At 40.5% G+C, this 12638-nt stretch overlaps 1 protein-coding gene across 3 annotated transcripts in view; it reads left to right on the forward strand.

Annotated features, from left to right (window-relative positions):
- Nucleotides 1-132: 132 nt before the first annotated feature.
- Nucleotides 133-12638, forward strand: part of NCOA2 (nuclear receptor coactivator 2) — a 188379-nt gene continuing 175873 nt past the window's right edge. The window contains exons 1-2 of one of the 3 annotated variants that reach the window (XM_039702781.1): nucleotides 133-286; nucleotides 9414-9493. The gene's annotated coding sequence lies outside the window, so the exon portion shown is untranslated. The remainder of the gene's footprint in view (nucleotides 287-9413; nucleotides 9494-12638) is intronic. The other 2 variants (XM_039702782.1, XM_039702784.1) reach the window with 2 other exon arrangements.

The following is a 12638-nucleotide window of genomic DNA, read 5'->3' on the forward strand; positions in this document are numbered from 1 at the left end:
CCCGCCCGGCCCGGCCTCCCCCCGCCCGCGGCCCGGCCGCTGCCGCCGTGCCCGGGGGCAGGGGGGAGTGACTTGTGCCTCCCCCTGCCTCCTCCCCGTCCAGCCCTCCTCTGGGTAGAAGGGGAGGAGGAGGAGGAGGAGGGCGAGCGGTGGGAGGGTCTCCATTGAAATAAACAAGCAGGCAGTTATTAAAAAGGAACATGGCGGCCGCAGCCTCAGCTTCAGCTTCATCTTACAAAGCGAAGGTCAGCGCCGGCGGCAGCGGCGGGAGACGGCACTGACCTCGGTAACGGCTCCCGCACGGCCCCGGCGCGGCGGGGGTGTGCCCGGGCCCCCCGCGCCTGCCCGGCCGCCCCGTGTAGCGCCGGGGGGACGCCCGGGNGGGCGGGGGCTGCGGCCCCTCCGCGGGGAGCAGAGGGACCGCGGGGCCGCCCCTCGCCGGGGCATCGTGCTCGCACCCCCGCGCCCGGCGGTGGGGGGTGGCCGCGCGGGGTTACTTCTCCGGGACGTCCCCCTGTTTCGGCGAGGGAGGGGGGGATAGGGCACCCCACCCTGCCGGGCCGAGGGGCCGGTTTCCTGCTCCCAGGCCAGGCGGAGGTCGGGTGCCGCCTCTCCGCGCCCCTGGCTGGGGGGGAAAGTGCGAGGAACCGGGAAGGCGAGGGGCTGGTCTGGGGGTCAGGGACTGCCCTGGCCGGGCTGGGAGAGGTTGGGGCAGCGGGGTGCGATTCTGAAGGGGCTGTTCAGGACGTTCCCCCTCACCCCCACCACGCAGCGATAGCGAAACTTGAGGGAGGGTCTCTCCCCGATGACAAAAGGGGTAATTTGGGGAGCAGAGCGACGCCGCCTCCCTTTCCCCGGCTGACAACGGCTCGGTGCGCAGCGGCGCGGGCCGCTCGGCGCTCCGTCCGCGGGGCCGGCGCCCCTTTCCGCGCGGGCAGGGACCGCGCCGCCCGACGCCCTCTCCCCTTCCCCCTGCGCAGGGCGCCTCGCCGCCGCTCCGCGCTCTCAGGGGACGCGAGGGGAAGGAGGGGGCGAAGCGGGCAACTTCTCTAACTTTCTGCGCGGGGGTTGTGCCTGCCCGTGCGCGCCGCGCAGCGCCGGGCCGGGCCGAGCCGCGGGGGCCGGAGGTGCCCGCCGCCCCCGCGGAGGGCGGTGCGCGGCCCCTCCCCTCCCCTCCCCTCCCCTCCTCCGCGGGGGGCGGTGTGTGCGCCGCCGCGGGCACCGCGCGGCTCCCCGGCTGCGGGCCGAGGCGTAACCGGAGCCGCGTCCTCGCCTGCCTCGCTGCCCCTCGCTCCTTCGGCGCCGCTTGGGCCTGAGCGTTCCCCGCAGCTCGGGGACCGCGCTCTGCTCTTGTCGGAGAGGGGCATTCAGGCCGTGTAGTTTGTGGGAAACCTGCCCGAGCGCCTGGCAGAAAAAGGTGGGGGAGAGGGAAATAAAAATTAAAAAAAAAAAAAAAGGAGGTTGTTGGTAGTCACTGGGAAGCCGTGATATCTATATATCATGATATATACTTACTTTGAGTTAGCCTGTATACTTCGGTCTGAAGTGTGCGTATGTGGGACACTATAAATATACTTGTAATTTAGCTGGGAAAGTCTCCTTGTGAAAGGAGAACAGCTTGCTTGTTCGATAATAATTGTTTTTATTTATTTATTTATTTTTTTGTCTCAGAGTGGTAAGAAGCAGGTGAATAGGCTTTAGAACTCAATCCATAATGTTTAAGTATAATTTGAGCTAAGCATATAGTGCCTGGCTATGGTAGTTACAGCAGAGCTCTATTGCCACTGTAAATAAGTAAGCATTTAAGACTGCTAGTCTTTGTACTTAAAGCTTTTTTTTTAGTTTTTGTTCTGCCATTGTGGGTGAAGGCAGTCATTTGGATTTTACCCCTTTGGGTTTTTTATGTACTGAACTATAAAAACAGCCCTAGTCAGTTGATTTCCTGGCTCCTCATAACCCATTGGCAATGTTGGGCCACCTGGTGGGCTCCTCTCATGGGGGAATCCTCTCGCAGTGCCCAAAGGGAGGGAGCTGCCGTTCCACTGTGTTGGATGCTCTCTGAGAAATGCCCATGTTGTATATAATTTTTAATGTCATATAGAAACTATTACGTCCCAAAGCAGAGATCTTGTTTTCTTAAACAGAGCTTAGTGTGGATAGAAACTGGTTGTTTTTGTCGCACTTGGTGTGGGTACTTGGTGCCTCCTACTTTTTTCCAGAAGACTTGTTTATGTCAGTAGTGGTGTCACAAATAGGATATACCAGGTTTGCACATGTACAGAAGTGTATGCAAGCACATATGGGCACTCGTGCATTTGTATCCCTTACTGTTGCATTTGTGGTAACAGCTCTTTGGGGACTGGACATAGAAGTTAGCTCTGTTGTGTCATATGAGATAAGGAAAGTTGTATATTGCCCCCAAAAGGTTAATCCGTAAGTGTGAGAAGCTTAATGTTCATAGGAAATCTTGGTTATCTACAGTCTTGAAGAAAATACTTTGTCATGGACTCAACCTTCAAGAATATTGAGTACAACTTTAAGAAGAAAGGTTCATTTTTTTTTTAACATCACTCATTATTTTGAAGAATCACATTATTTTTAATAGGTTTTTATCTCGATGGGCATTGTGCAATAAATGCATGTCAAACGTGCTGCAATCACCTCATCTTTTTAGTCACTGTACTCTTTTATTTCACATAAAACCTGAAGATTTCTCAACTTTGTATTTTCTCAGGCTTGTGGTCTTTATTTACTAGGGAGAGAATCCATGTCTGATGTGGTTCTTCAGTATCTGCAATGTCTGAAGGCACTTCTTTACTGAGTGTGTAAATTCCTCGTTGTGTGTCCTGTTGGTGTCAATGCTAAATTTGAAACTCAAGATATTTCAATACTTTATTTCCATCAAGAATGGTACTTTTGGAACCAATTTAAGTTTTTTAACTTGAATCATGATATTTGAGAGAGAAAATAAAGGTTGTTTCTGGTGGAAACATTAGAAAATAAAAGGGATTTATTTGCATATAGTGTAGTGTATTGCATTAAACTGAGACTCTGAAGTAAAAATTCTTAAGAATGTTTATATTTTTGTAATCATTTAGGGTGTAGCTTGCTCATTAAAACGCTGAAAGGCTCTGTTGAAAGAGGCATGTAAACCATTTGTAGTGTTGGCATTCCCAACTTTTCCCTCCGTCCTCCAAAAAACCAGTAAGAGCTAGCCCATCTGCAGGGAGCCCAGATTTTGCAGCAGGAAGAACAAAGTCAGTGAGCGAGCCAGCTGCTGCTACAATGCCCACTGTCTTCTGCTCCTTGCCTTTGTTGCTGATGTCACCGTCTCATTGGCAAAATCTGGGCTTCTGTGCTCAGCTGGAGTTTCTCTAACACCTGACACCAGAATTGCAGAGGCTTAAGAGGTCTAAGCCTTGAGGATGCTGTCAGTTCATTTGAAAGAAAAGACTAACCAAAGACTGCTAACAAATTTAAATATAAACGTAACTCTCTTTGTCTGCCGAGCACTAATAGATTGTGCATTGGAGAAAGGGAACGCTGAACTAAAACTGTTCTTGCCATGTTCAGTTCTTTGTACATTTGCTGTGGCTGGCCTCTCTGAACGATGCAGTTTGCATGCAAGTAGGTATATTTAACAAATTCCACACATTTCTTCAGTATTCTGATAGGCATTAAAATGCTCAATATTCATTTACGTCCATGTTTGGCTTTAGAGGTCAGAGGTTAAATGTGTTGTTACTGTATATACTCTGCTGTGTGACACAGCATTTTAAACTAAGAACAGAGTAATAATTGATAATTACTTTATAGAAGGCATATAACAACATTCATTCATCCATCCATTTTCTGCTCTTAGTTAACTTAGTTACAGACAGCTACTCTGGCAGGATCCCCTATTTTTATTTTTAAATGAGGTGAAGTTCACTGCACTGCTTTATTTTTGTTAGTTGTTAAAACATTCTTATACTTCTGGCAGCAGATAATGACAAATTCTTCAATGTAATGCTCGGAGCAAAGGAGGCGGAGAGGGAGAAACAGGGAGGGAGAGGAGGGGAAAAACCCTCCTGAGCATATGGAGACATCCAGAAAAAGATGTGCATCGTCAGCTGTGATTCCATTGTGTGCTTGCAGACAGGATCTGAGCTCTTCTCCTCTTGGGAATTTAAACCTTACAGAAGTATTCTTTGGCTTTTACCCGTCAGGATAATGGAGCTTAGATAACATATATTTCATGTATTTATTATAGATAATATTTTGATAATATTTTATGATTTCAGGGAATAAAATACAGTTTCCAGGACTCCTGCTCTATGTTGGAATAGCATTTTAAACAGTCATATGTATTGCTGAAATGGTAACTTAGAGTAGTAAGAGTAATTTCTAATATTACATCAGTGGTTACATATTACAAAGGCATCTTACCAGTTCTACAGTTAGTAGTTTGTCAGCAGTATTTACATTATGCAAACACTCCCTATTTTAATGATTCAGTAGCTCAGCCTTTTCAAAACATACCAAGTAGAAATCTGACATGAAAAATGACAGGTGGTATAGTTTAATCAATTTAGGATACAGAATTAGAAAAAAAAAAGGCAAAAACCCAGGATATTTTTTAGACAGTTTTAAGACAAAGCAATTTTGTCAGTGTTGTGAATATTCAGAAATAGCATTTATACAATGGAAAAATGAGTGGAAGAAATTAATTTTCTTTCATTCAGTCCTGAATTTACCTATTACCTAGAAGAGCCTTTCCTCTCATGAGCATCTGGAACTTTTGCCGATTTTATACAATTATTTTGAGTTGATGAATAGTTTGAAAAATAGATCTTGAATGTGGTAGATTTGCTGCACTGTGTTTTGTAACTGTTTATGATTTTTCAATCTTTTTCTGTGGAAATTGCACGTTATTCAAATTAAAGACTAATGGGAATTTTATTTAAGAATTTTATGGATATATAATGGAAACAATTCCTATGGAAAATGTATCGTCATCAGAGTGCTTGACATCTTGAAGTTTGAAATTAGTTCATTAATTTAAGTGTCTGAAGCTATACCGCAGCATATTAACAATATGCACATTTTTTTCTTCTGCAGCTTCATCATTATGCTATTCCAAGTCTTACATTTCCTTAAATGGCTTCCATAACAATCTCCCATTAATACAGTTACTGACAGATATTTTTCCTTTGCTCTCGTTTTAGCAGTTTCAACTGATAGTAAATCTCACTCTTTCTGTGAGTGTGCTCCCATTACTTAGATATTAAGAAGCTTCTTTGGAATGTGTATTTGTTTTTTGCAGCTAAGATGCAATGTCCTCTGTAAATCGTATTTACATTTTTCTCTTTGTTTTTAAACTTCAAGAAGTTATTTTCTGTTTGGAAAGGAAAACTTGTATTTTGCTAGAATTGTCCCCATTACATGGAAACCTTTATTGGATTAATGAAAGGGCAGAGAGTATAGGCAACAAATTAATTAAAATATCTACCGACTGTGTTGATTTGTCCATAAATCTTAAGTAGTATGGATCACATGAGCTACTATGAGGGGACGTATTGAGAACATATATCTGCTGTACTGTTGACTGAGAGTTGCTATTTTGATGCTTTTTTAGTGAGCTGTGTAAGACATATTGTTGCTCTTGGGTAGGATTTATAGTGAGCATATCACAATTGGCTGCTTTATTGGCTGCCTCAGTGGAGAAGCCTGGGACTGAAGAATAGGCATGGAAAGTGAAAGAACATTTTGCTTGTTAAGTCAGAATTATTATAGAATTTTACTCTTACTCTGCCTATGCTGTAATTCATCTGTGTGTGAACAGATTTAGTTTTTCATTGCTGTCAGTATTGATCTCTAATGAGCTTGGCCCATGGCTTTTGAAGAAAATCACTCCAATTAAAAACAATACAGTTTGTCACCTATTTGTACCTCATGGATTATGTAGGAGATACTAAACTGCATTCAAAAATAAAACTTCTTGAGAATAGAGGAAAGTCACCCTATTCATAAATTTGAGAGTGTATGCTGACACTTTTGTTACACTTATTTTTATGAACTTAAAAATTCATCATATCCCTGTGTGATGCACTTTGAAATCAATTAAAAAACCCAAAAACCCCAAAGCAACCTAAACCCTATGAAAACCCAAGGTCATAAGTTTTAATACTTGTGAATCTGAGAGTTCAAGTATCATCTTGGCTACAGTGGAGATTATTTTTCTTCATTCTGCTTACAGCATGCTTTGACTTCACAAAGTAGCTCTTCAGCCCTTTCTCTTTACTCTTTCAAAATTGCTGTCAGAACTTGCTGACTAAGTACTTTTATATTCTGAGAAATACATGTGATTATTGTCAACTAATTTCACTTGCTAGTCTCAGTTTTATACCTTGGTCTCCAGATACATGAACAATGTCCTTGTCCTGTTCTATCCATTTTCTGAATTAGATTCTTTGTGGAGGAATATTGAGTGTATAGAAATAAATAAATAAATTTCAGTTTTCAATTATCTTCTCAAGGAGAAAAGCTCTTCTTCCAGTCTAAATCTTTGTAATTTTTCCAAAATTAAAATTTACAGCTAGAAATGTACTATTTTCTTTAAATGAGTCCAGAAGGGTTGTTGTTATCTGGGGTGCAAAAAAAAAACCCAAAAAAACTTGTTGATACTTTACAGGCTATAAAATGTAGCTCTAATAGCATAGCTTAAAGGTTTTTTTGTTTTAATTGCTTGCCAATTTTTGTTGGCATTTGCAGTGCAAACATACTTTTGCTTGTTTTGCTGGATTTTTTTAAGCGTTACTTTGAAACAAAGATACTGAATTTTTCATGAGGCCTCAAAATATTTTTTGCTACAGTTCTGTGTGAAGCTAGTGATAACTGCATGATGGTGAGATCATTTGTGGCTCCTTTTCTTCTTAGTTTAAGAATGATGGAACCTGAAGACAATGTAGATGAGAAAAAACCTCACTAAGTTCATGCTCACTAAGCTTGCGTGCTGAGGATGATCTCTTCCAAGTATGCCTGAAAGTGGAAGTTCCCACTCCCTTTCAGCTTAACTGTAGTTTGTAGCATTGATGTTTGTTTTTGTTCACAATGAAGTTTTTATGGACCATGGAGGTAAATGCGCCTTAGGTATCTGGAATAGAGACTAGAAGGGAAAGAAATGACTATGTGCAAATGGAAAATAAAGATGTAAAGTGTTCCAAAGTCAAAAGACAGTGTGTTATTCTGTTCCGTATCAATTGTTTTTAGTTGAGGTTTTTTGACCTTTAAAACAGTTTTCTTTTACTCTTTGTGGGATGTAGGATTGGATGATGGTGTTGGAAAATGGCAGGTGTGGCTGTGGTGCATTCCATTTTTATATCATAGGTAATGTTGATAATTTGTGTATTGTTTGAAGCAGTGACCTGCTCTTCATGTGGGCCTTTGTGCACCCCTGTTAACAGAGTTATGCCATGGTGAGACCTGGCTTCTTGCAAGTGTAGTTCCCTTGAGTTCTGAGGGTGATCCCAAGAACCTCCTGATTGCTGTGGGTTGGGTGTAAATTTGCACAGGCATAGGTGGTAGTTGGCTTCCTTTTTCTTCAGCCTCCAAAATGGGCTTGAGAAGGGAATGCAAAGGATTAACACATCATTTCCTTGTCCATAACTTCATGTTCATCACTTCTTTTCTTCACTGACAGTCTAGTTTAGGTAGAGAAATGTATCCGAAATATACTAGATAATACCTCTATTCAGGTATATGAGTCTGTTGCTAGTTGCTCCATAGTTCAAGGTTTTTTTGGGAAGAGAGGTCTTGTTAGTCATGTTTTTGTGTTTCGAAGGTAGTACTACTGTGAAGCTATAATGCATTGTCTTTGTTTCAGACAATATTGTTGTTAAACATTTTATGAATAGAAAAATGAAAATCAGCAAAGCTTGTCCTTTCCAGTGGGGCCTTGTGGACACTACTGTGATGGTTAGAAGCCATTGTCCTTGAGTTCCTTTATTGGAGGTCACAGAAACCAGGAGGTGGGATGCAAAAATACGGAAAACCAGCAGGAACATAAAAGTGAGGAGCCACCTTAGTTGTCAAGAAACAAAATGGTAGTAGAGTACTCATTCACTGGTGCCCAGCAGGCAAAAGACAGGAGGTGAGTGGGCAAAGCTCCTGTTTGCACAGGCAGTGTCCTGTTTACTGCCCCTCAGGGGAAAGGTCTCCCCACTGTGAGCTGGGGCTGCAGCCCCCCTGCTGCTGAGACTGGCTTCTCCTTGGTGTCTCTCTGAACTGCCAAAAGATCTGGCAGCTTACTTAACATTTTATTCCAAGACAAGATGATTTTTTTTCTGTCAACAAGGACCCACTCAAAGCCCTGAGTTTGTGATCCACAGAGCTTGTGTGCTTTTTGGACATTCCTGAGGAAATAATGTAGGCTTATCTTCTGTGTGTATATTTTATATAAGAACACTTCTTTGTTAGTGGTGCCCCTAAATAGTCTCTTACTGTAGTGGTATCCTGTCTGTGACTGAAAGAACTTATGCAGAGTTTGTTTGAAGAAGGTTTCTGTAAGACGGCAGAAATGGCAAAGAGGTTGATTCTAAATTCTGCTACCCTTGAAGCATAATTAGTGTATGGTTTTGGGTTTTTTTTTTTTTGCTGATGACTCTTGTATTTCATTTTATTTGTGTTTTCATTTGCTTTATGTTCTGCCTTTTTGTTTGTCAGAATAGGAAAGTAGAAAACTCTTCTTTGGTGGTTTGCTTGGATACATTTGTCATAAAGCGCTCTTTGACCTACAAACAGAAAATCAGGTATAATATTTGTGTGGGCAGTTGCACACTCCTCCTCCCTTGAAGGAATTATTTTGCTGTGCAATGTATGGCGTCTGTTCTATGGACTCTTTACTGCTTTATGGGACTCCATATGAGTGAAAGGCTTTCTGTTCACTGATGCTTGTCACTTGGGTCAGGAGTATTGTAAATGGAGGCTGAGAGAAAAAAAACATGCTTTTATACATGCAACTTATAATAATGGTTGAAAGAACACCAGTTTCTCCTTTTTAGAGATTTGAAACTAACGTGCTGTCAAATCAAGCAGTCAACCAAAAAAGGAACCAAGCATTTTCAGAGTTCTCACAGATTCTTTAGTGAAAATAGAGGCTGTGTACTGTGTAAGTTAATGTAAACATTTTAGCTGCTATCACTGTGAATTTGCAGTAGGCAGCAGGTAGAAAGGAAGTTGTGTGACTGGAGTGATTGTGCAACTGGAAGGGGGTTGTAGTTATGTCTGGAAAAGCAGATAACACTCCACAAAGTTTGTGTTTCCCTCCTTGTGTTTTGCTTAAAACAGCAATGTGCTAAACATCATATTTTTGTTTTTCTATGCCCATCTCCATAAAAAAAAGACTAATATTTTTCTCTCAAATTTGTTCCTAGCATACTTGAGATGTATCTGAGTAGTGAGGCCCCCTGCATACAGAGCCCCTAGAAATCATTGTCTGCATCGCTGAGTCTTGGTGAGTTGTCTATATCCTATTGCATTTAATTGGATTGTGTTGCAGTTTTGTCTTCTTCACTGGGGGAGTTTGATGTGAGATGTCTTAAATTGATTGTGTGGATACAGCAGAACAAACCTTGGTTTTAAGTAACATGGGATACTGTACACTGAGTGGAAAGACTAACATTTTAGAAACTTTGAAAATAATGGTGACACTGGTTATGGAAGTAGAGGGTCCTTGCTTTGGTGCCAGGACCAGGAATGGGACTTTATGCTGAGAAATAATATCACATGTTGATCAACCCTTCAGCCTTTCTTGTTAGGTTTGTTTGATATTTTATACTGTAACTAAGGAATTGACATTTTTCAGATGTGCTGATTATGGTCTGTCGTATGGCAAAGGTTGAATATGAAATAATACGAGCTTTTCCACCCAACTCTGTGCACTAATAAATTACTTAAATTGAAGGTTGAAATTGGTATAATGACACTGATGACTTAAACTGCTTGTTGCTCAAGAATTACTGTCTTACGACTCCATCAGGCAGTGCTGTGCCTGTTTAACTCTGCTCTCAAGAAGGGATAATACCACTGAGAATTAGAAAAAGAGACCCCTGCGGATTGTTTAAATGCAGACTAATAATAGTTTGGTAGTGCAGTGAAAGAAAGTAGAATATAAATGCTGTGGTTTTATTTTAGGTATGTTTGATATATCAGTATATTCACTTGGTATAAATCTTTTACAACAAATATGCATTTGAGATTTTATGTGAGAACCTTTTCAGTGTACTCATGAATAAATGTTGTCTTTTAACACATAGAGTGACTTATTAAGGTCAGAAATATGTATTTTTGAGGCTTGCACACTAAATATAGAGGTGGGAAATGAGCCTGCTGAAAGAGTTTTTAGTTGTTTGGGGGATGACTGTTTATGAAATGCCAACCAAATATGGGTAAAATTATGTAAGCCCACATCAAGTTTCATTTCCTCTTTTGTTAATTATGTTCAGCATTTTTTGCAAACTAGCAATGCTTTTCTTTAAACTTTCCTAATTTTCTAGCATCAGTGAATGAGAAAACAGGTTAAGCAGTTTTTCAGTGCTTTTTTCCATATTTTCCTTTTTCTGGAGTTCATTCTATTCAATTAAGTTTATAATTCTAGTTAATAATTTGTTTTTGTTTTATATTACTTTGAAAATGCTTAGCCAAAGAGATGTTATTACTTATTTACACTTATTATTTACACCATATTAGTTAGTATTTATTTACACTACTTACCTGGACTGCATAATCATAATGTAATTGTGCAGGTCTTCTCAATAATGATCTGCTTTTGTAATCATTTAAGCAAATTGTTTTAAAAAATGCAAATACTCTAAAATATTGTTTTCCTAGTGAATAGCACTCAGAATGAGTTAGGTGTATGTAATAAAGAGAAAAATATCACTGCCAAGATTCTCTATAGAGAACATGAAATTTTCTTGTCAGGTTGATCGTATGTTTGTTTTCAGTTGTCTCAATTTCAATTTTCGATTAAAAAACCGAATGCATTAGGGAAATATGAAAATAAAAAGCAATTTCCATATAATTACATGGGGTTTTTTTCTAATTAATTTATGTGGAGGAAAAAAAAAACAACCTGTCTTTTCCTTAGTGTTGCTACATTCTGCACCAAGACTATAGATTTGGTTGATACAGTGATAGAAAATAATCTCATAACTTCACACATGCTGACCAAAACACAGTTTCTGTGTTTAGGAAGTTCAAATCCATTAATAAGAGCAAATATTACATGAGTATTTGTGTATGAAATCTGTGGTGATCACATTGAGGAATAAACCACTGTAAAAAAATGGGTGTCATGAAAGGATTTATAGGGCAAGGATGAAGCAGAGAGGTAGTTTTCACTCAAAATATCGTTTTGCTTTATAGTGTGTGGCTATATCTGTGTTCCTATTATAGACAGTTCAGCAAAAGTAGGTTCCGTAAGCCAAAGAATAGTTTAAAATTTTGGTTCCATTGAAATCCTTGGAAATATTTCTGTTGAATTTTGAGTGTCCCAGGCTTCAGTCCTATTATTTGACATACTTGCATGGTCACTTGCATGGTCACTTCTCTGCAAGTGGAAAGAGTTGTAGCTGTTTATTTTAACCACTACACCCATCTGAAATTATACAAGTGTTGGAAGAATACATCAGTTGGAGTGTCGTTTAAGAATTCCGGCCCTTGGCTTTTGACTAGTGTTGCTTATGGAATTATAGATGTTGGTTTTGACTGTATGTTGTGAGACTGCACCACAACTCTGACTGAAATTGTGCACATTCAGCTTGTCTACCACTGGATCAAATTTTTTGGAAAATGAACCTACTAGTTAAAGCTCATTTGGTCTATTTTTCATGTTAGTTGAGGTAGTGGGTAGCAGCTGCTGTGTGTTCACAAAAAAGGGGATGCAATTAGAATGATGATAAGTTTAGACTTGCAAAAAACCCAAACAGATACAAAATCTGTTTTAATTTCCAGTCTAAAAGCTACCAGTATGAAAGCATTTTTTTACCTCTCTCTCCTTTTTTCATGAAGTGGTTTGCTTTGTAAGGAGTATTTCTCAGCAAAAAGAACATAGATTAGAGAAATCTCAGTTTTCTGTCACTCTTGATCTGGAGAGTCTGTTTCCATCTAACTTTGTAGTGATTTCATTGTCGTTTTTGTTGTAGTTAGTGTCAAGTGTGATAGAAAATATTTGTGTGTCTTTTCATTCTGAGTTATAGTGCTTGTTGTTTACAGCTGCAGTAGAGACAGAAAATTCTGACAAATGTCTCATTTTTGACTGTGTTCTAATACATGTTTGTGTAAAGGGAATGCTGTCAGAAAATAAAGTGCAATACGGAAAATAAAACTGCCTTATATTGAAACAAGTTTTAAGAGCCTTGGGTATTAATTTAAGGATGCAAATGAGAAACTTACAGTAGATTCCAAGTATCAAGCCTGAATAAGGCTAGCTTCTGTGAGCTTGCAAAGCAGGGCTGGATTGGTGCTTACCTAGAACCCTGGAGTCAGTTCAGAGCACCCTAATTCCCACAGAAGCTGTGTTTCTGAAAGAGCTGACATAAAATACTGGTATGTGTAATCTTTAATGAATCTGGTCTTCTCTGTGAAGGATACTTGAT

The sequence above is a fragment of the Passer montanus genome, unplaced genomic scaffold (genome assembly GCF_014805655.1).
Source record: "Passer montanus isolate IOZ18808 unplaced genomic scaffold, ASM1480565v1 scaffold16, whole genome shotgun sequence".
In the NCBI taxonomy this organism is placed as follows: Eukaryota; Metazoa; Chordata; class Aves; order Passeriformes; family Passeridae; genus Passer; species Passer montanus.